Below are 24,102 nucleotides of genomic sequence, written 5' to 3' on the forward strand. Positions count from 1 at the left end.
GATTATGGGGTGACACAGGGGACAGATTATGTGGTGACACGGGGCGGCTAGTGACACGGAACAGATTATGGGGTGACACAGGGGGGCAGCTAATGGACTGACACAGGGGACAGATTATGGGGTGACACAGGTGCAGGACAGGTTACATGTAATGAAGTCGCACGGGTGCCAAGACTGGGGACAGATAATGGGGTGACACTGGCGCCAGGACAGGTTACAAGTAATGAGGTCGCACGGCTGTCAGGACTGGGGATAGATAATGGGGTGACACAGGCGCCGGGACTGGTTACAGGCAAAAGGGTGACTCTGGTTCCACAACTGGGGACATATAACAGGATGACAGGTCTGGGAAAAGATATGTGGGCGACACAGTGTCTGGGACTGGAGACAGACCTGGGGGGTGATAACTGGATGACACAGGAGATGGGGACTAATAATAGGGTGACACAGGTGCTGGGGATGGATAATAGGGTAACACAGGTCCCAGGCCAGGATACAGATAAGGAGGGGATACAGGGGCAACGCCTGGGGACAGAGAATATGTTTACAAAGGGTTCAGGACAGACTGTGTCCGGGCTCGTGCTGCGGCCTGAGAATGGGAAGACGCAGGAGCCCAGGCGTGGTGATGCCAGGCTACGTGCCACATCCAGAGTCAGGAGTACGAGCAGAGAGGCATCCGGGGACAGAGAGGGGCAGGTAGGATGTGCTGGGGGCAGGAGGTCTCCCTTTACCTGCCCACTTGCCACCACCAGAGAGTCTGAGTCCAGGGTGACTGCTGGCAGGGGAATGAGATCTCCAAATAAAGGGAAAAACAACGGGAGCCAGAAGAAGATGGATGGCAGGACACAGCGGAGACACGTCACTGTCGACAGCTCCAAAGCTAAGACATCTCTGGAGGCGCTGAAGATCAGCATCAAGCAGCTGAAGTGGAGAGAAGTGAGTGATCGGCGCTTTGTGTCGCTCAGAGGTGTGACCAGGGGTTTGTGCTATTAGTATGGCTGCTGCTGGAACTGCCATCGGTGCCCTGCAACCGTCTCCTATCACGGACAGTAATGTGACTGACGGACACTATTGTGCGTTGTAATGTGAATTGGTACTATTCTGTGGTCACGCCCCTTTTCCATGAAACCACACCCCTACATTTTTGCATCTCTCCCTTTGATATATATATATATATGAGGGAGGGCGCCAATTTATTGTTTGCAGGAGGGCGCCGAACACCCTAGCACCGGCCGTGCCTTGGGGTCCCCTTGAATTTTGGGGCACTGTACGGGTGTGCCCACCCCCCCTGTTGCCGGGCCTGCTCGCACCCCCTATTACACTCCTGCGAGGACAACACATTCTTTTAAGTTCACCAGAAACATAACATCAAGTATTTTGTATTTAAATAAGATTTGTAGGAGCCGCCTGTCGAAGTCAAAAATATTACATACACACCACATACAAACTCACGCCCAACACCATTAACAGCTGTGTCAGGCTCATATCCAGCTATGAGAATTAGAGATGTGCACCGGAAATTTTTCGGGTTTTGTGTTTTGGTTTTGGGTTCGGTTCCGCGGCCGTGTTTTGGGTTCGAACGCGTTTTGGCAAAACCTCACCGAATTTTTTTTGTCGGATTCGGGTGTGTTTTGGATTCGGGTGTTTTTTTTCAAAAAACCCTAAAAAACAGCTTAAATCATAGAATTTGGGGGTCATTTTGATCCCAAAGTATTATTAACCTCAATAACCATAATTTCCACTCATTTTCAGTCTATTCTGAACACCTCACACCTCACAATATTATTTTTAGTCCTAAAATTTGCACCGAGGTCGCTGGATGACTAAGCTTAGCGACCCAAGTGGCCGACACAAACACCTGGCCCATCTAGGAGTGGCACTGCAGTGTCACGCAGGATGGCCCTTCCAAAAAACACTCCCCAAACAGCACATGACGCAAAGAAAAAAAGAGGCGCAATGAGGTAGCTGTGTGACTAAGCTCAGCGACCCAAGTGGCCGACACAAACACCTGGCCCATCTAGGAGTGGCACTGCAGTGTCACGCAGGATGGCCCTTCCAAAAAACACTCCCCAAACAGCACATGACGCAAAGAAAAAAAGAGGCGCAATGAGGTAGCTGTGTGACTAAGCTCAGCGACCCAAGTGGCCGACACAAACACCTGGCCCATCTAGGAGTGGCACTGCAGTGTCAGGCAGGATGGCCCTTCCAAAAAATACTCCCCAAACAGCACATGACGCAAAGAAAAAAAGAGGCGCAATGAGGTAGCTGTGTGACTAAGCTCAGCGACCCTAGTGGCTGACACAAACACCTGGCCCATCTAGGAGTGGCACTGCAGTGTCAGGCAGGATGGCCCTTCCAAAAAATACTCCCCAAACAGCACATGACGCAAAGAAGAAAATAAAGAGGCGCAATGAGGTAGCTGTGTGACTAAGCTCAGCGACCCTAGTGGCCGACACAAACACCTGGCCCATCTAGGAGTGGCACTGCAGTGTCAGGCAGGATGGCCCTTCCAAAAAACACTCCCCAAACAGCACATGATGCAAAGAAAAAAAGAGGCGCAATGAGGTAGCTGTGTGAGTAAGCTCAGCGACCCTAGTGGCCGACACAAACACCTGGCCCATCTAGGAGTGGCACTGCAGTGTCACGCAGGCTGGCCCTTCCAAAAAACACTCCCCAAACAGCACATGACGCAAAGAAAAATGAAAGAAAAAAGAGGTGCAAGATGGAATTGTCCTTGGGCCCTCCCACCCACCCTTATGTTGTATAAACAGGACATGCACACTTTAACCAACCCATCATTTCAGTGACAGGGTCTGCCACACGACTGTGACTGAAATGACGGGTTGGTTTGGACCCCCACCAAAAAAGAAGCAATTAATCTCTCCTTGCACAAACTGGCTCTACAGAGGCAAGATGTCCACCTCATCATCATCCTCCGATTCATCACCGTGTACATCCCCCTCCTCACAGATTATCAATTCGTCTCCACTGGAATCCACCATCACAGCTCCCTGTGTACTTTGTGGAGGCAATTGCTGCTGGTGAATGTCTCCATGGAGGAATTGATTATAATTCATTTTAATGAACATCATCTTCTCCACATTTTCTGGAAGTAACCTCGTACGCCGATTGCTGACAAGGTGAGCGGCGGCACTAAACACTCTTTCGGAGTACACACTTGTGGGAGGGCAACTTAGGTAGAATAAAGCCAGTTTGTGCAAGGGCCTCCAAATTGCCTCTTTTTCCTGCCAGTATACATACGGACTGTCTGACGTGCCTACTTGGATGCGGTCACTCATATAATCCTCCACCATTCTTTCAATGGGGAGAGAATCATATGCAGTGACAGTAGACGACATGTCCGTAATCGTTGGCAGGTCCTTCAGTCCGGACCAGATGTCAGCATCAGCAGTCGCTCCAGACTGCCCTGCATCACCGCCAGCGGGTGGGCTCAGAATTCTGAGCCTTTTCCTCGCACCCCCAGTTGCGGGAGAATGTGAAGGAGGAGATGTTGACAGGTCGCGTTCCGCTTGACTTGACAATTTTCTCACCAGCAGTTCTTTGAACCCCTGCAGACTTGTGTCTGCCGGAAAGAGAGATCCAAGGTAGGTTTTAAATCTAGGATCGAGCACGGTGGCCAAAATGTAGTGCTCTGATTTCAACAGATTGACCACCCGTGAATCCTTGTTAAGCGAATTAAGGGCTCCATCCACAAGTCCCACATGCCTAGCGGAATCGCTCTGTGTTAGCTCCTCCTTCAATGTCTCCAGCTTCTTCTGCAAAAGCCTGATGAGGGGAATGACCTGACTCAGGCTGGCAGTGTCTGAACTGACTTCACGTGTGGCAAGTTCAAAAGGTTGCAGAACCTTGCACAACGTTGAAATCATTTTCCACTGCGCTTGAGACAGGTGCATTCCACCTCCTATATCGTGCTCAGTTGTATAGGCTTGAATGGCCTTTTGCTGCTCCTCCAACCTCTGAAGCATATAGAGGGTTGAATTCCACCTCGTTACCACTTCTTGCTTCAGATGATGGCAGGGCAGGTTCAGGCATTTTTGGTGTTGCTCCAGTCTTCTGTACGTGGTGCCTGTACGCCGAAAGTGTCCCGCAATTCTTCTGGCCACCGACAGCATCTCTTGCACGCCCCTCTCGTTTTTTAAATAATTCTGCACCACCAAATTCAAGGTATGTGCAAAACATGGGACGTGCTGGAATTTGCCCATATTTAATGCACACACAATATTGCTGGCGTTGTCCGATGCCACAAATCCACAGGAGAGTCCAATTGGGGTAAGCCATTCTGCGATGATCTTCCTCAGTTGCCGTAAGAGGTTTTTAGCTGTGTGCGTATTCTGGAAAGCGGTGATACAAAGCGTAGCCTGCCTAGGAAAGAGTTGGCGTTTGCGAGATGCTGCTACTGGTGCCACCGCTGCTGTTCTTGCGGCGGGAGTCCATACATCTACCCAGTGGGCTGTCACAGTCATATAGTCCTGAGTCTGCCCTGCTCCACTTGTCCACATGTCCGTGGTTAAGTGGACATTGGGTACAACTGCATTTTTTAGGACACTGGTGACTCTTTTTCTGAGGTCTGTGTACATTTTCGGTATCGCCTGCCTAGAGAAATGGAACCTAGATGGTATTTGGTACCGGGGACACAGTACCTCCAACAAGTCTCTAGTTGGCTCTGCAGTAATGATGGATACCGGAACAACGTTTCTCACCGCCCAGGATGCCAAGGCCTCAGTTATCCGCTTTGCAGCAGGATGACTGCTGTGATATTTCATCTTCCTCGCAAAGGACTGTTGGACAGTCAATTGCTTGGTGGAAGTAGTAAAAGTGGTCTTACGACTTCCCCTCTGGGATGACCATCGACTCCCAGCAGCAACAACAGCAGCGCCAGCAGCAGTAGGCGTTACACGCAAGGATGCATCGGAGGAATCCCAGGCAGGAGAGGACTCGTCAGAATTGCCAGTGACATGGCCTGCAGGACTATTGGCATTCCTGGGGAAGGAGAAAATTGACACTGAGGGAGTTGGTGGGGTGGTTTGCGTGAGCTTGGTTACAAGAGGAAGGGATTTACTGGTCAGTGGACTGCTTCCGCTGTCGCCCAAAGTTTTTGAACTTGTCATTGACTTATGATGAATGCGCTGCAGGTGACGTATAAGGGAGGATGTTCCGAGGTGGTTAACGTCCTTACCCCTACTTATTACAGCTTGACAAAGGCAACACACGGCTTGACAAATGTTGTCCGCATTTCTGTTGAAATACTTCCACACTGAAGAGCTGATTTTTTTGGTATTTTCACCAGGCATGTCAATGGTCATATTCCTCCCACGGACAACAGGTGTCTCCCCGGGTGCCTGACTTAAACAAACCACCTCACCATCAGAATCCTCCTGGTCAATTTCCTCCCCAGCGCCAGCAACACCCCTATCCTCCTCATCCTGGTGTACTTCAACACTGACATCTTCAATCTGACTATCAGGAACTGGACTGCGGGTGCTCCTTCCAGCACTTGCAGGGGGCGTGCAAATGGTGGAAGGCGCATGCTCTTCACGTCCAGTGTTGGGAAGGTCAGGCATCGCAACCGACACAATTGGACTCTCCTTGTGGATTTGTGATTTCGAAGAACGCACAGTTCTTTGCTGTGCTTTTGCCAGCTTAAGTCTTTTCATTTTTCTAGCGAGAGGCTGAGTGCTTCCATCCTCATGTGAAGCTGAACCACTAGCCATGAACATAGGCCAGGGCCTCAGCCGTTCCTTGCCACTCCGTGTGGTAAATGGCATATTGGCAAGTTTACGCTTCTCCTCCGACGATTTTATTTTAGATTTTTGAGTCCTTTTTTTACTGATATTTGGTGTTTTGGATTTTACATGCTCTGTACTATGACATTGGGCATCGGCCTTGGCAGACGACGTTGATGGCATTTCATCGTCTCGGCCATGACTAGTGGCAGCAGCTTCAGCACGAGGTGGAAGTGGATCTTGATCTTTCCCTATTTTTGGAACCTCAACATTTTTGTTCTCCATATTTTAATAGGCACAACTAAAAGGCACCTCAGGTAAACAATGGAGATGGATGGATACTAGTATACTTATGGATGACGAGCGACTGCCGACACAGAGGTAGCTACAGCCGTGGACTACCGTACTGCGTCTGCTAGTATAGACTGGATGATAATGATATAAAAAATATATATATATATCACTACTGCAGGACAGGTATATATTGTATAATGACGGACCTGCTGGACACTGTCAGCACTGCAGACTCCTAAACTACTAGTATGAAGAAGATAGAAAAAAAAACCCACCACAAGTAGGTATACAATTATGGACGAGCGACTGCCGACACAGAGGTAGCTACAGCCGTAGACTACCGTACTGCGTCTGCTAGTATAGACTGGATGATAATGATATAAAAATATATATATATCACTACTGCAGGACAGGTATATATTGTATAATGACGGACCTGCTGGACACTGTCAGCACTGCAGACTCCTAAACTACTAGTATGAAGAAGATAGAAAAAAAAAACCCACCACAGGTAGGTATACAATTATGGACGAGCGACTGCCGACACAGAGGTAGCTACAGCCGTGGACTACCGTACTGCGTCTGCTAGTATAGACTGGATGATAATGATATAAAAAATATATATATATCACTACTGCAGGACAGGTGTATATTGTATAATGACGGACCTGCTGGACACTGTCAGCACTGCAGACTCCTAAACTACTAGTATGAAGAAGATAGAAAAAAAAAACCCACCACAGGTAGGTATACAATTATGGACGAGCGACTGCCGACACAGAGGTAGCTACAGCCGTGGACTACCGTACTGCGTCTGCTAGTATAGACTGGATGATAATGATATAAAAAAAATATATATATCACTACTGCAGGACAGGTATATATTGTATAATGACGGACCTGCTGGACACTGTCAGCACTGCAGACTCCTAAACTACTAGTATGAAGAAGATAGAAAAAAAAAAAACCACCACAGGTAGGTATACAATTATGGACGAGCGACTGCCGACACAGAGGTAGCTACAGCCGTGGACTACCGTACTGCGTCTGCTAGTATAGACTGGATGATAATTATATAAAAAATATATATATATCACTACTGCAGGACAGGTATATATTGTATAATGACGGACCTGCTGGACACTGTCAGCACTGCAGACTCCTAAACTACTAGTATGAAGAAGATAGAAAAAAAAAAAACCACCACAGGTAGGTATACAATTATGGACGAGCTACTGCCGACACAGAGGTAGCTACAGCCGTGGACTACCGTACTGCGTCTGCTAGTATAGACTGGATGATAATGATATAAAAAATATATATATATCACTACTGCAGGACAGGTATATATTATATAATGACGGACCTGCTGAACACTGTCAGCACTGCAGACTCCTAAACTACTAGTATGAAGAAGATAGAAATATAATGAATGACGGACCTGCTGGACACTGTCAGCAGAATGCGTTTATAGAATAAAAAAAAAAAACACCACACGAGTGTTTAGCTTTTTCAGGCAGACAATATACTGGTGGTCACTGCTGGTCAGTCACACTGGCACTCTGGCAGCAAAAGTGTGCACTGTTAAATATGTACTCCTGCTATAACTGCTCCCCAGTCTCCCCCACAATTAAGCTGTGTGAGCAGTGAGCACTACTCAGCACAGGCAGATATACATAGATGATATTATCATGCAGCACACTGAGGCTGAGCACAGATATGGTATGTGACTGTGTATCGTTTTTTTTCAGGCAGAGAACGGATTATATTAAATAATAAATAAAACTGGTGGTCACCACTAGTATAACTATCAGCAAAACTCTGCACTCTCTGAGTACTCCTAATGCTCCAGTAAATCAAGTGTCTCACTCTCTATCTAAACGGAGAGGACGCCAGCCACGTCCTCTCCCTATCAATCTCAATGCACGTGTGAAAATGGCGGCGACGCGCGGCTCCTTATATAGAATCCGAGTCTCGCGATAGAATACGAGGCTCGCGAGAATCCGACAGCGGGATGATGACGTTCGGGCGCGCTCGGGTTAGCCAAGCAAGGCGGGAAGATCCGAGTCTGCCTCGGACCCGTGTAAAAAGCGTGAAGTTCGGGGGGGTTCGGATTCCGAGGAACCGAACCCGCTCATCTCTAATGAGAATGGCTTAATTGCACCATACATTCATTATGTAATATCTCTTAATAATTAATTACACATTGTCATTTAGTCTGGCAGATGTCCTGATCTGGGGTTGGCATTGGGCATGTATGTGTGAAAGTCTCCTTGGCTGGCAGAGAGAAGGTATTTTAGTTATCTGTGCAGCCAGTCTATTCACATTTATATGACATTCCTCATCCAGCTTGTTATGTTGTTATTTACAGAGCGTCTTATCTGATTCTATACTGCTCCACCCTCTGCACTTTATACAGTGTCCTGTAGCCATAATAAATCTGTGTCACATAAGTTTCTGTACAGTGAGATGTCTAGGTGAGAGAGGAAGGGAGGAGGGGGTTGAGGGGGGTGGGTAGAGGGCTACAGTGGGCAAGGGTAACGGGTGAGATTACATACAGAATAAGGTGGAGACATAAAAGGAAGAAGAGTGAATAGGACGAAAAAGAGGAGAGAGAGCAAGAGAGAGAACCTTCTAAACAGTGGAGACGTTGCCAAAATCAACCATGTTCTGGCTATCATTTATCACTTATATTGTATAAAATGCTAGCTAGAGTCTAATTGGTTCTATAGGCAACTTCTACCCCTGTCTTCTTTCGAAGGTTTGAACAGGACCATCTTAACATGTAGGCACACTAGGCAGCTGCCTATGGGCCCCACAATTCTGGGGGCCTCCGAGCAGGGACGGGTGGTGGTCACACAATCAGAGCAGCGAGGCGGCATTCTCTACCTGACTCCCATCCTGCAGCCAGACAGTGAATGGCAGTCACCATGCTGATTGGTGGATGTCTGGAGCTATCCACCAATCAGAGTGCTGGCAGCCCATTCACTGTATAGAAGCATGTGGATAGACTGCGCAAGACCGCTGCAGGGGTATGTTATGGATTTTTTTTTACTTGGTTCCCATGAATGGGCTGGTAAGGGCCCCAGTGCATTGCTTTGCCCAGGTCCTACACTGTTGTTAAGATGGCCCTGGGCTTGAGAAAGGAAAGAGGTAGATGGGAGAGAGTGAGAGAGAGAGAGATTGTTAGAGAGAAAGATGGAGACTGAGAGAGAGAGAGAAAGAGAGAGAGAGAGAGAGAGAGAGAGAGAGAGAGAGAGAACGAGCTCTGGGGAGACAGAGGCGTCTATTCATGAAGCAGTGAAAAGAGTGGAGAAGTGAGCCAGTGGAGAAGTTGCCCATGGCAACCAATCAGCTTTTGAAATAACATTTGTCAAATGCATTCTATAAAATTATACGTAGAAGCTGACTGGCTCACTTCTCCACACTTTTCACTGCTTCATGAATAGACTTGAGAGAGAGAGAGAGAGATGGGCAGAAAGATGGGGAAGAGAGACAGGTGGAACAAGAGAGAGGGATGGAAAGAGAGAATGAGAGGAACAAGGAAGAGTTAGTAGTAGTGAGACCTACAGTAGGCAGCAGTACACCGTGAGTCAGGGAACGCTGAGTCTCTGTGCTGCGTATTCATTGTACAGATGAGCAGGTGGAACAGATAGCTCACCTTGCATGTAATGTACCTGCCCTTCTCATGTCACTGCAGCCAATCAGTGCAGAGACGGCCGGGCAGGAAGAGATAGTGTTTCTACCTGTGAATAATAAACAAGTGCAGGGAATCCTGTAAACCAGAAAGGTGACTGCGGAGGAGGCGGCAGGAAGCGGCTTCCCACCTATCGTGCAGAGGCCAGTGCTGGCCGGACAGACCTGTCTCCAGGTAATGTGTGTGTATTACATAACATGTTGTATATGCCACAGCAGAGTGTTAACCCTTTCATGGTAAAGCACTGGGACAGGAAGGGCAGGACACCTGTGTGACTATTTGCAGGACTTGATGTGACTTGTAGTTCTACACCAGCTTGCCCCAAGCCTGTGGGATACAGCCAGGAGGGAAGAACAATTAGTGGTCTGTGCAATGCTGGAAACTTTCACACACAATACTCTATCACCGACTCTGTATAAACAAAGAACATTTTACTTGTATTTCCGATGGAACATTCAGCGGTAGATAGAGCACAAGATATATTTTGTTGGATTAATGTATCAGATTTTCCATCGGAATATTACTACTTCTCACTCGCTGTATATTTAAATGGTGGCTCCAAAAAAAACCCTGTACCTAGAGTTACTGTAGAAAGCTGTACAGTATACAGAACAGTCTGGGTGATCACTGGAAACCGACGTCACTGAAGGTGTAATTACAGATAATAAGGAACGGTACTAAGTCCAATTCCAGAGATGTAATTGTTAGACAAGGGCGCAGTCTTGGATAGTACTAAGCGCAGTCTCCGTTGTATCTGTGGACTGGTCTGATATATCGCACCTGATAACCTCCCATGTACTGAGTAGCAGTCACTACTGCAAGCATTATAGTTATTGTTAGAATGTATGTTTATGGCCTGACTCTGAATCCAAAGGCTTCGGAAACATCAGGAGACTGCGTATACTCTATGGAGAGCAATCGCAGACTGTGCATTATTAATAATAATATTATTATTATTATTATCCTTTATTTATATAGTGCAACAAGGGTTCCGCAGCGCTCAATTACAGAGTACATATGCACATAATCAAAACAGGAAAACAGTGACTTACAGTTGAAGACAATATAGGACAAGTACAGGGTAACTAATAGAGATGAGCGGGTTCGGTTTCTCTGAATCCGAACCCGCCAGAACTTCATGTTTTTTTTCACGGGTCCGAGCGACTCGGATCTTCCCGCCTTGCTCGGTTAACCCGAGCGCGCCCGAACGTCATCATGACGCTGTCGGATTCTCGCGAGGCTCGGATTCTATCGCGAGACTCGGATTCTATATAAGGAGCCGCGCGTCGCCGCCATTTTCACACGTGCATTGAGATTGATAGGGAGAGGACGTGGCTGGCGTCCTCTCCGTTTAGAATAGATTAGAGAGACACTTGATTTACTAATTTTGGGGAGCATTAGGAGTACTCAGTACAGTGCAGAGTTTTGCTGATAGTGACCACCAGTTTTATTTATAATCCGTTCTCTGCCTGAAAAAAGCGATACACAGCACACAGTGACTCAGTCACATACCATATCTGTGTGCACTGCTCAGGCTCAGGCCAGTGTGCTGCATCATCTATTATCTATATATAATATTATATATATCTGTCTGACTGCTCAGCTCACACAGCTTATAATTGTGGGGGAGACTGGGGAGCACTACTGCAGTGCCAGTTATAGGTTATAGCAGGAGCCAGGAGTACATAATATATTATATAGTGAGTGACCACCAGACACACAGTGCAGTTTATTTAATATATCCGTTCTCTGCCTGAAAAAAGCGATACACACAGTGACTCAGTCAGTCACATACCATATCTGTGTGCACTGCTCAGGCTCAGGCCAGTGTGCTGCATCATCTATATATATTATATATCTGTCTGACTGCTCAGCTCACACAGCTTATAATTGTGGGGGAGACTGGGGAGCACTACTGCAGTGCCAGTTATAGGTTATAGCAGGAGCCAGGAGTACATAATATTATATTAAAATTAAACAGTGCACACTTTTGCTGCAGGAGTGCCACTGCCAGTGTGACTAGTGACCAGTGACCTGACCACCAGTATATATAATATTAGTAGTATACTATCTCTTTATCAACCAGTCTATATCAGCAGCAGACACAGTACAGTGCGGTAGTTCACGGCTGTGGCTACCTCTGTGTCGGCACTCGGCAGCCCGTCCATAATTGTATATACCACCTAACCGTGGTTTTTTTTTCTTTCTTTATACATACATACTAGTTACGAGTATACTATCTCTTTATCAACCAGTCTATATTAGCAGCAGACACAGTACAGTGCGGTAGTTCACGGCTGTGGCTACCTCTGTGTCGGCACTCGGCAGCCCGTCCATAATTGTATATACCACCTAACCGTGGTTTTTTTTTCTTTCTTTATACATACATACTAGTTACGAGTATACTATCTCTTTATCAACCAGTCTATATATTAGCAGCAGACACAGTACAGTGCGGTAGTTCACGGCTGTGGCTACCTCTGTGTCGGCACTCGGCAGCCCGTCCATAATTGTATACACCACCTAACCGTGTTTTTTTTTTCTTTCTTTATACATACATACTAGTTACGAGTATACTATCTCTTTATCAACCAGTCTATATATTAGCAGCAGACACAGTACAGTGCGGTAGTTCACGGCTGTGGCTACCTCTGTGTCGGCACTCGGCAGCCCGTCCATAATTGTATACACCACCTAACCGTGGTTTTTTTTTCTTTCTTTATACATACATACTAGTTACGAGTATACTATCTCTTTATCAACCAGTCTATATATTAGCAGCAGACACAGTACAGTGCGGTAGTTCACGGCTGTGGCTACCTCTGTGTCAGCACTCGGCAGCCCGTCCATAATTGTATACACCACCTAACCGTGGTTTTTTTTTCTTTCTTTATACATACATACTAGTTACGAGTATACTATCTCTTTATCAACCAGTCTATATTAGCAGCAGACACAGTACAGTGCGGTAGTTCACGGCTGTGGCTACCTCTGTGTCGGCACTCGGCAGCCCGTCCATAATTGTATATACCACCTAACCGTGGTTTTTTTTTCTTTCTTTATACATACATACTAGTTACGAGTATACTATCTCTTTATCAACCAGTCTATATTAGCAGCAGACACAGTACAGTGCGGTAGTTCATGGCTGTGGCTACCTCTGTGTCGGCACTCGGCAGCCCGTCCATAATTGTATATACCACCTAACCGTGGTTTTTTTTTCTTTCTTTATACATACATACTAGTTACGAGTATACTATCTCTTTATCAACCAGTCTATATATTAGCAGCAGACACAGTACAGTGCGGTAGTTCACGGCTGTGGCTACCTCTGTGTCGGCACTCGGCAGCCCGTCCATAATTGTATATACCACCTAACCGTGGTTTTTTTTTCTTTCTTTATACATACATACTAGTTACGAGTATACTATATCTTTATCAACCAGTCTATATATTAGCAGCAGACACAGTACAGTGCGGTAGTTCACGGCTGTGGCTACCTCTGTGTCGGCACTCGGCAGCCCGTCCATAATTGTATATACCACCTAACCGTGGTTTTTTTTTCTTTCTTTATACATACATACTAGTTACGAGTATACTATCTCTTTATCAACCAGTCTATATATTAGCAGCAGACACAGTACAGTGCGGTAGTTCACGGCTGTGGCTACCTCTGTGTCGGCACTCGGCAGCCCGTCCATAATTGTATATACCACCTAACCGTGGTTTTTTTTTCTTTCTTTATACATACATACTAGTTACGAGTATACTATCTCTTTATCAACCAGTCTATATATTAGCAGCAGACACAGTACAGTGCGGTAGTTCACGGCTGTGGCTACCTCTGTGTCGGCACTCGGCAGCCCGTCCATAATTGTATATACCACCTAACCGTGGTTTTTTTTTCTTTCTTTATACATACATACTAGTTACGAGTATACTATCTCTTTATCAACCAGTCTATATATTAGCAGCAGACACAGTACAGTGCGGTAGTTCACGGCTGTGGCTACCTCTGTGTCGGCACTCGGCAGCCCGTCCATAATTGTATACTAGTATCCAATCCATCCATCTCCATTGTTTACCTGAGGTGCCTTTTAGTTGTGCCTATTAAAATATGGAGAACAAAAATGTTGAGGTTCCAAAATTAGGGAAAGATCAAGATCCACTTCCACCTCGTGCTGAAGCTGCTGCCACTAGTCATGGCCGAGACGATGAAATGCCAGCAACGTCGTCTGCCAAGGCCGATGCCCAATGTCATAGTACAGAGCATGTCAAATCCAAAACACCAAATATCAGTAAAAAAAGGACTCCAAAACCTAAAATAAAATTGTCGGAGGAGAAGCGTAAACTTGCCAATATGCCATTTACCACACGGAGTGGCAAGGAACGGCTGAGGCCCTGGCCTATGTTCATGGCTAGTGGTTCAGCTTCACATGAGGATGGAAGCACTCAGCCTCTCGCTAGAAAAATGAAAAGACTCAAGCTGGCAAAAGCAGCACAGCAAAGAACTGTGCATTCTTCGAAATCCCAAATCCACAAGGAGAGTCCAATTGTGTCGGTTGCGATGCCTGACCTTCCCAACACTGGACGTGAAGAGCATGCGCCTTCCACCATTTGCACGCCCCCTGCAAGTGCTGGAAGGAGCACCCGCAGTCCAGTTCCTGATAGTCAGATTGAAGATGTCAGTGTTGAAGTACACCAGGATGAGGAGGATATGGGTGTTGCTGGCGCTGGGGAGGAAATTGACCAGGAGGATTCTGATGGTGAGGTGGTTTGTTTAAGTCAGGCACCCGGGGAGACACCTGTTGTCCGTGGGAGGAATATGGCCGTTGACATGCCAGGTGAAAATACCAAAAAAATCAGCTCTTCGGTGTGGAGGTATTTCACCAGAAATGCGGACAACAGGTGTCAAGCCGTGTGTTCCCTTTGTCAAGCTGTAATAAGTAGGGGTAAGGACGTTAACCACCTCGGAACATCCTCCCTTATACGTCACCTGCAGCGCATTCATAATAAGTCAGTGACAAGTTCAAAAACTTTTGGTGATAGCGGAAGCAGTCCACTGACCAGTAAATCCCTTCCTCTTGTAACCAAGCTCACGCAAACCACCCCACCAACTCCCTCAGTGTCAATTTCCTCCTTCCCCAGGAATGCCAATAGTCCTGCAGGCCATGTCACTGGCAATTCTGACGAGTCCCCTCCTGCCTGGGATTCCTCCGATGCATCCTTGCGTGTAACGCCTACTGCTGCTGGCGCTGCTGTTGTTGCCGCTGGGAGTCGATGGTCATCCCAGAGGGGAAGTCGTAAGCCCACTTGTACTACTTCCAGTAAGCAATTGACTGTTCAACAGTCCTTTGCGAGGAAGATGAAATATCACAGCAGTCATCCTACTGCAAAGCGGATAACTGAGTCCTTGACAACTATGTTGGTGTTAGACGTGCGTCCGGTATCCGCCGTTAGTTCACAGGGAACTAGACAATTTATTGAGGCAGTGTGCCCCCGTTACCAAATACCATCTAGGTTCCACTTCTCTAGGCAGGCGATACCGAGAATGTACACGGACGTCAGAAAAAGACTCACCAGTGTCCTAAAAAATGCAGTTGTACCCAATGTCCACTTAACCACAGACATGTGGACAAGTGGAGCAGGGCAGGGTCAGGACTATATGACTGTGACAGCCCACTGGGTAGATGTATGGACTCCCGCCGCAAGAACAGCAGCGGCGGCACCAGTAGCAGCATCTCGCAAACGCCAACTCTTTCCTAGGCAGGCTGCGCTTTGTATCACCGCTTTCCAGAATACGCACACAGCTGAAAACCTCTTACGGCAACTGAGGAAGATCATCGCGGAATGGCTTACCCCAATTGGACTCTCCTGTGGATTTGTGGCATCGGACAATGCCAGCAATATTGTGTGTGCATTAAATATGGGCAAATTCCAGCACGTCCCATGTTTTGCACATACCTTGAATTTGGTGGTGCAGAATTTTTAAAAAAACGACAGGGGCGTGCAAGAGATGCTGTCGGTGGCCAGAAAAATTGCGGGACACTTTCGGCGAACAGGCACCACGTACAGAAGACTGGAGCACCACCAAAAACTACTGAACCTGCCCTGCCATCATCTGAAGCAAGAAGTGGTAACGAGGTGGAATTCAACCCTCTATATGCTTCAGAGGTTGGAGGAGCAGCAAAAGGCCATTCAAGCCTATACAATTGAGCACGATATAGTAGGTGGAATGCACCTGTCTCAAGTGCAGTGGAGAATGATTTCAACGTTGTGCAAGGTTCTGATGCCCTTTGAACTTGCCACACGTGAAGTCAGTTCAGACACTGCCAGCCTGAGTCAGGTCATTCCCCTCATCAGGCTTTTGCAGAAGAAGCTGGAGGCATTGAAGAAGGAGCTAACACGGAGCGATTCCGCTAGGCATGTGGGACTTGTGGATGCAGCCCTTAATTCGCTTAACAAGGATTCACGGGTGGTCAATCTGTTGAAATCAGAGCACTACATTTTGGCCACCGTGCTCGATCCTAGATTTAAAGCCTACCTTGGATCTCTCTTTCCGGCAGACACAGGTCTGCTGGGGTTGAAAGACCTGCTGGTGACAAAATTGTCAAGTCAAGCGGAACGCGACCTGTCAACATCTCCTCCTTCACATTCTCCCGCAACTGGGGGTGCGAGGAAAAGGCTCAGAATTCCGAGCCCACCCGCTGGCGGTGATGCAGGGCAGTCTGGAGCGACTGCTGATGCTGACATCTGGTCCGGACTGAAGGACCTGACAACGATTACGGACATGTCGTCTACTGTCACTGCATATGATTCTCTCAACATTGATAGAATGGTGGAGGATTATATGAGTGACCACATCCAAGTAGGCACGTCACACAGTCCGTACTTATACTGGCAGGAAAAAGAGGCAATTTGGAGGCCCTTGCACAAACTGGCTTTATTCTACCTAAGTTGCCCTCCCACAAGTGTGTACTCCGAAAGAGTGTTTAGTGCCGCCGCTCACCTTGTCAGCAATCGGCGTACGAGGTTACATCCAGAAAATGTGGAGAAGATGATGTTCATTAAAATGAATTATAATCAATTCCTCCGCGGAGACATTGACCAGCAGCAATTGCCTCCACAAAGTACACAGGGAGCTGAGATGGTGGATTCCAGTGGGGACGAATTGATAATCTGTGAGGAGGGGGATGTACACGGTGATATATCGGAGGGTGAAGATGAGGTGGACATCTTGCCTCTGTAGAGCCAGTTTGTGCAAGGAGAGATTAATTGCTTCTTTTTTGGGGGGGGTCCAAACCAACCCGTCATATCAGTCACAGTCGTGTGGCAGACCCTGTCACTGAAATGATGGGTTGGTTAAAGTGTGCATGTCCTGTTTTGTTTATACAACATAAGGGTGGGTGGGAGGGCCCAAGGACAATTCCATCTTGCACCTCTTTTTTCTTTTCTTTTTCTTTGCATCATGTGCTGATTGGGGAGGGTTTTTTGGAAGGGACATCCTGCGTGACACTGCAGTGCCACTCCTAGATGGGCCCGGTGTTTGTGTCGGCCACTAGGGTCGCTAATCTTACTCACACAGTCAGCTACCTCATTGCGCCTCTTTTTTTCTTTGCGTCATGTGCTGTTTGGGGAGGGTTTTTTGGAAGGGACATCCTGCGTGACACTGCAGTGCCACTCCTAGATGGGCCCGGTGTTTGTGTCGGCCACTAGGGTCGCTAATCTTACTCACACAGCTACCTCATTGCGCCTCTTTTTTTCTTTGCGTCATGTGCTGTTTGGGGAGGGTTTTTTGGAAGGGACATCCTGCGTGACACTGCAGTGCCACTCCTAGATGGGCCCGGTGTTTGTGTCGGCCACTAGGGTCGCTTATCTTACTCACACAGCGACCTCGGTGCAAATTTTAGGACTAAAAATAATATTGTGAGGTGTGAGGTATTCAGAATAGACTGAAAATGAGTGTAAATTATGGTTTTTGAGGTTAATAATACTTTGGGATCAAAATGACCCCCAAATTCTATGATTTAAGCTGTTTTTTAGTGTTTTTTGAAAAAAACACCCGAATCCAAAACACACCCGAATCCGACAAAAAAAATTCGGTGAGGTTTTGCCAAAACGCGTTCGAACCCAAAACACGGCCGCGGAACCGAACCCAAAACCAAAACACAAAACCCGAAAAATTTCAGGCGCTCATCTCTAGTAACTAAGCATAACTACACCAGTAAACAACATAGAGATAAGTTTCAAGGTGGCCAAAAAACTGCAGGAATTGGACAGTTGAGGATTATTGAAGTAAGAAAAGGATAAGCACATGAGGGAAGAGGGCCCTGCTCATGAGAGCTTACATTCTAAAGGGGAGGGGCAGACAGACAGGGATGACACAGATGGGGTAGACCGAGCATGGGACAGAGGGTTAGGATGAGATTTGGCTGGGTTTGGTAAAGAAGTGGGTCTTAAGAGCCCGTTTGAAGTTCTGTAGGGAGGTGGAGAGTCTGAGGGGGAGAGGTAAAGAATTCCAGAGAAAGGGAGCAGCACGAGAAAAATCTTGGAGATAGGAGTGGGAGGAAGTAATCAGAAGACAGGAGAGTCAGCGTGCATTAGCAGAGCGAAGAAGACGGGTGGGAGAGTAAAGGGAGATAAGGTCAGAGATGTAAGTGGGAGAGGAGTAGGTGACGGCTTTGTAAGTGAGTGTGAGAAGTTTGAATTGGATTCTGAAAGGGAAGGGAAGCCGGTGAACAGGACTGTCTTAACAGCAGTGTAGGCCCCTGGGCACAGCAATGCACTGGGGCCCCTACCCATCCTCCAGCGGTAGGGGTAGGGGGTGCAATCAGCGGCAGCTTTGATGTCCCGCGGGCGGTAGGGGGTGTTCTATCTTCCGCTCAGCATGTAGGACCTGGAGCAGTCATTTCTAATTACTCCTTTACTGTACAGATGGTGGAAGATGGGGCAGGAGGTGAACACTAAACTGTAGAAGGATGCACGGGGCTGAATGAAAGAACCCGGTACATGACTTCCAGGGTGGTAGGGGTTGTTTAATACGCAGGGGAGGGGCGGATAGTGGAGTGGGATTAATATTCATAATTTTGTGGTGGGAGGACAGCTTGCTTTACTGCAGATATTTTCCAGTTCCTGGAAACAGATTTAGTAGCTTTCAATGGGGTAAAACACTAGAGAGTCTGACCTTTCAGAAGGTGCTGGGGACTTGGGGGTTAGAGTTTAGGAGCCAGAGCAATCCACCAACGAACATATAAAACTGCATATTAGGTGCGTGGAGCTGGGGCAGGGACAGCTGGAAGGCTGATCTCTCTGGTTCTGAGCATAATAGAGACAAGCTGCCAGCATGTACCAAAAGGGAAGAGTCACAGATTTTGGAGTGTACCCTCAGAAAAACTCTACGTCAGACAGAACCCGAGATACAGTATCTGGCTGGGAAGAGAAATTAACAGGCTCGGATGGGGACCACCGCTTAGAAGTCAGATATCTCCTGTTCCCCAGGGACGATTTAAAAAAATATGGTACCCTTGGAAAGAGGGGACCCTCAGCTATCAGCTTAGGGCCCTTAGACTCCTGGGGCCCTTGGGCAAGTGCCCATTGAGCCCATACGAAAAGACAGCCCTGCCAGTGAAGGCCTTGTAGGAGAGGGGAGGTGGTTGTAGAGAGTTTGGTGAGGAAGATGAGCCGGGCTGCAGTACTGAGGATAGATTGGAGTGGAGAGAGGTAATTGTCAGGGAGGCCAGTTAGGAGGATGCTTAATGCACCGCATTAAGCATACGCACCATGACAGAGGACACGGATAGCTCCATGTGTGGCTGCTTCTCTCTCGTGATCTGTGCATTTACTGTGAGCACGCACAGATCAGATCCGTCCTGTGGGAGTATAGTGGGCCTATGGCCCAACTTCCGTGCTTGTTTGGGTCGTGCGGACGGAGATTGGACGCCTCTTGCAGGCAGATTTAGCTATGGGTACCGATACGAATGGCGGCGGCAACTGCGGAGGGAAAGACAGTGGACAGTGCGACCATAGGCAGGAAGACAGATACTTGCATTGGCGTAATGTGGTAAATATGGTTGCCGTGGGCTTTTGCACTTGCTGCCTCTTTGCGTCCAACTGAGAAACAGGCCCGTGGTCTATAGGTGAGCATAGTATCTTGGGCCTAATTCAGACTTGTTTGTAGATGTGCGAGAAAACATGCCGGATCCAGCCCCTCCGCAGACATGCGAGAGCATCCGATGGTGGCAAAGTTCTTGCATGTTTTGAGTAGCCCTCTGCCTGCACAGCCTAGCTGCGAAGGCAGACGGATACCCGCCATGTTAAGTCGTAAACGGTCCAGACACACCAGCGTTGTCTGGACCGCGCCCCTAAAATGGAGCATCGATGCTCACAAAGCGCGGCATCGATGCCGCGTTCCCGCCCCCATCCAGGTCTCGCAGTTTAGGACCTTACATAGCGATTTTTGCACATCAGCGACAGAGTCTGAATCGGCCCCCTTACTCGGTCAGCCCGAGGTCAGGTAAGAGTTCCATGATGACTAAAGGCCAGTACTCACGGCCCGATGCTGGAGAGATGTGTGCTGAGCGAACCGCTCAGCACACATCTCTCCCGGCGCTCAGCACAGCGCGATCTGTGCTGAGCGTGCGGGGGGAGACGGGGGGGGGGGGGGGGGGGGCGCTCACTTCACCCAGCGGGTGAAGTGAGCGACCCACTAGATTGGCCTGCATGCAGGCCAATCTAGCACCAGCGATAGCGATGCGCGGGGCTGCGCATCGCTATCGCTGTTAGGGCTACACACGGAGCGATCTTGCTGAAAATCTAAGCAATCTAGTCAGATTGCTTAGATTATCGCTCCGTGTGTACCCCCCTTAAGTGACAGTAGTCTCAGCAGTGTGGACTGCAGTTATCAGTGTTGGTTTAGGGTTTATGTTGGGTTAGAGTTTGTGATAAAACTGTGGTTAGTTTACTGTCTTAACTTTCCCAACTTTAACAAGCAAACGAAGCCACTAAATGGAGTTAATATACAGGGCCGGAAATGGGCTCTATGCCACCCTGTAATAGTCTCATTTCCAAACCCGTGATGTCATGACACAGCATCGGATCATCATTGCGACCAGTGCTGGCCTCTCCCTCCCCCCACCCAAACAACTTCAGCCTGTCAATCAAGCTGTCCTAGGACCATATCAGGCCTGTGCAATGCGGCTCCTGCACACGGCCAGATTACTAAACATGGGAGATTTACGTAAATATCGGGTTCACGTAAATCTCTGAATCAGGACGATAATACTAGATGTTTCTTTTTAATATAGAAATATAAAGTCCCCTTACTTTGTGCAGGGTTCACGTTTTCTGCCTGAATTTGTTGCAACTAAATATTTTGACCCCCTAGATATTTCAGTATTGAAAATGCATTTTTTTAGCCAAATGGAACCAAACACATGCGGAAAACCTTTATAAAACTGAACATCAAACAATTGTTTCTGAATGATTACGTCCTTAGTTATACAGTTTGTGCAACCAGGAAATCCGTGAATCAAAGTGTCTAAAAATAGCTCAGTGGTAGCGACAGAGACCAGATCTGTTGTGAAACAGTAAATAAGGGCAAAGGAGATGTCGTATCTGAACACATGGAAAACATAAGAGGACTAGAAGACCTCAAGATACAGGCGTAGTCATCGTCTACTGTACGTACAAGCCTGTGGCCAAAATCACATTACCAAAAATAATGATAGTATGAGTAGTCAACACTGATTTATGTGGGTGTGGTATGTTAGATAGACTAGACGTAGGTCGACAGTGTCTAGGTCGACCACTATTGGTTGACAGTAAGTAGGTCGACGTGGTTTCTAGGTGGACAGGGACTCTAGATCGACATGAGTTTTTTCGGTGGCGTTTTCTTCGTAGAGTGACCGGGAACCATGCTATGACCAGGTTATCGTTCCCAATTTTAGTCCACGTGGATCGTAAAGTATGAAAAAGTTAAAAAAAGTATAACATTTTTAAAAAAACCTCATGTCGACCTTTTGTCATGTCCCCGTCGACCTAGAAACCATGTCGACCTACTTACTGTCAACCAATAGTGGTCGACCTAGACATAGTCTTGTCGACCAAGAGACCGGATCCCCCTATGGATAGCCCTGTAGTCCGGATTGGTCGACCTAATTCTAGTCTATCTAACATACCACACCCATCCATAGGGCAGCCCTGCTTATACATCCAAACACATTAGCAGTGTCGGACTGGTCCATGAAGGGCCCACCAGAGAATGCAGTGGTAGGGACCCAAGCTTAAGGGGGTGGCTACTGGCTAGACAACAGAGAGAGTGTGGCCAGCCACCACAGAGGGACTTGGCCATCCATTATGGAGGACATACAAAGGACAGGGCCCCTTTATAAAGAGGGGGCAGGGGTGGGTGTGTCAGTACCACACACTTTGGAAGGTGGGCAAATTTTGGTGTAGTTCCATACAAATAAACCAAGCACCCAAGTTCATCCATGATCCTGCTTTACCAAGTTACTGAACCCTAGAGGAGTAGGTGGGCCACTCGAGCAGTGAGGCCCACCAGGGTTTTTTTCCTGTAGAGCTGTGGGCCAATGTGGCCCTGAATTGAGTCCCCAAAGTACATATGTCCTGGGTGCAGGCCTGTAATACAGCTACTATGCACCACAAAGGGGATAAGTCTCCTCCAAAGGCCAAAGCTTGCTGGGCCCCTAAAGCAACGCTGGGCCCAGATAAATAGCAGTCCTCCTCTTTCCTCCCACCCCTGGATATCTTTTATCTCTTACTGTATATCTGAATTACATAAGATGGCCTGATATAGTAAACTGTACCTACATAGACCTTACAGCTCAGTCTTCATATGTGGGGTAGATGAGTAGAAGGAAGCCTTTAGAACTAGATATGGATGCTTTAACTATACAAAAATGCTTCTCGGCCTTGGCAATGCAGTCTCTACTTTTCAACACAAATGTCTTATTCCAAATATGACAGCACAGTGGCTAACATTGCTGTCTCACAGCACTGCAGTTATGGGTTAATTTCTAAATGATAAATGTGGAGTTTGTACGTCCTCTCACTGTCTGAGTGGTTTTCCTCCGGGTACACCCCATTGTCCATCCACAATCCAATAAGGGGGGTCATTCCGAGTTGTTCGCTCGCAAGCTGCTTTTAGCAGCTTTGCACACGCTAAGCCGCCGCCTACTGGGAGTGAATCTTAGCTTATCAAAATTGCAAACGAAAGATTAGCAAAATAGCGAATAGACACTTCTTAGCAGTTTCTGAGTAGCTCCACACTTACTCGGCATCTGCGATCAGTTCAGTGCTTGTCGTTCCTGGTTTGACGTCACAAACACACCCAGCGTTCGGCCAGACACTCCTCCGTTTCTCCAGCCACTCCCGCGTTTTTCCCAGAAACGGTAGCGTTTTTTTGCACACACCCATAAAACGGCCAGTTCCTGCCCAGAAACACCCACTTCCTGTCAATCACATTACGATCACCAGAACAAAGAAAAAACCTCGTAATGCCGTGAGTAAAATACCTAACTGCATAGCAAATTTACTTGGCGCAGTCGCACTGCGGACATTGCGCATGCGCATTAGCGACTAATCGCTCCGTTGCGAGAAAAAAATAACGAGCGAACAACTCGGAATGACCCCCAATATACTGGTATTAGGTAAACGATGGTTCTGGGTGATATAGGCAATTTCTCCAGGGTTCCTCTTTAGAAGGTTCGATGCATCTCCCCCAACGTTTTCGACTATGGGTCCATTCTGCGAGCAAGACAGCAGTTCGGTGACCTATACGACGCTAATGGCCAAGATCATATCTTATTGATCTGGTGTCTCATATACCACTTGAAACATTTGTGTCCAGATCACTGATTTCGATGCCAATGTGCTACTCCAAAATACAATGTGGTGGATAGTGTACTATGACGTATTAAGCGGGGAGTATCCTGGACTGTAAAACTTAGAGACCAGTTGTGATTCTTGATCAGCAGGAAGGAAATTACTCTTAAGGTGCATGCACACTTGCCAAGAAAATGAGCGACGTCACTCGTTTTCCCCCTCCCTGAGAGACATCGCTCATTTTCTCGCCAACTGTGTATGCCACCAGCGATGAACAATGCCCCCCCCAATGATCGTAGCTGTCGGCAGTGCATGCGTGCTCAATCTGGACTGTCGTCCAGCAGTTGCACACACGGCCGGCCGCTGCGTGGCGTCACTGAGCGATGTCAACGATCATATCGCTCAGTGTGTACGAGTGGCTGCTTACCGCCCGCTCCGGGAGGGGAAACACTAGATGACGTCTAGTGTGTATGGACCTCTAGGGAGAGTTCCTTGGAACCGGCACATTTTGGGTTTAAGGCCCAC

The 24,102-nt window shown here is 47.5% G+C and overlaps 1 protein-coding gene across 1 annotated transcript in view; it reads left to right on the forward strand.

Annotated features, from left to right (window-relative positions):
- Nucleotides 1–9,812: 9,812 nt before the first annotated feature.
- TMEM125 (transmembrane protein 125) overlaps nucleotides 9,813–24,102 on the forward strand; it is an 88,844-nt gene continuing 74,554 nt past the window's right edge. The window contains exon 1 of the mRNA XM_063939319.1: nucleotides 9,813–9,909. The gene's annotated coding sequence lies outside the window, so the exon portion shown is untranslated. The remainder of the gene's footprint in view (nucleotides 9,910–24,102) is intronic.

Source organism: Pseudophryne corroboree, chromosome 9 (assembly GCF_028390025.1).
Source record: "Pseudophryne corroboree isolate aPseCor3 chromosome 9, aPseCor3.hap2, whole genome shotgun sequence".
Classification (NCBI taxonomy): Eukaryota; Metazoa; Chordata; class Amphibia; order Anura; family Myobatrachidae; genus Pseudophryne; species Pseudophryne corroboree.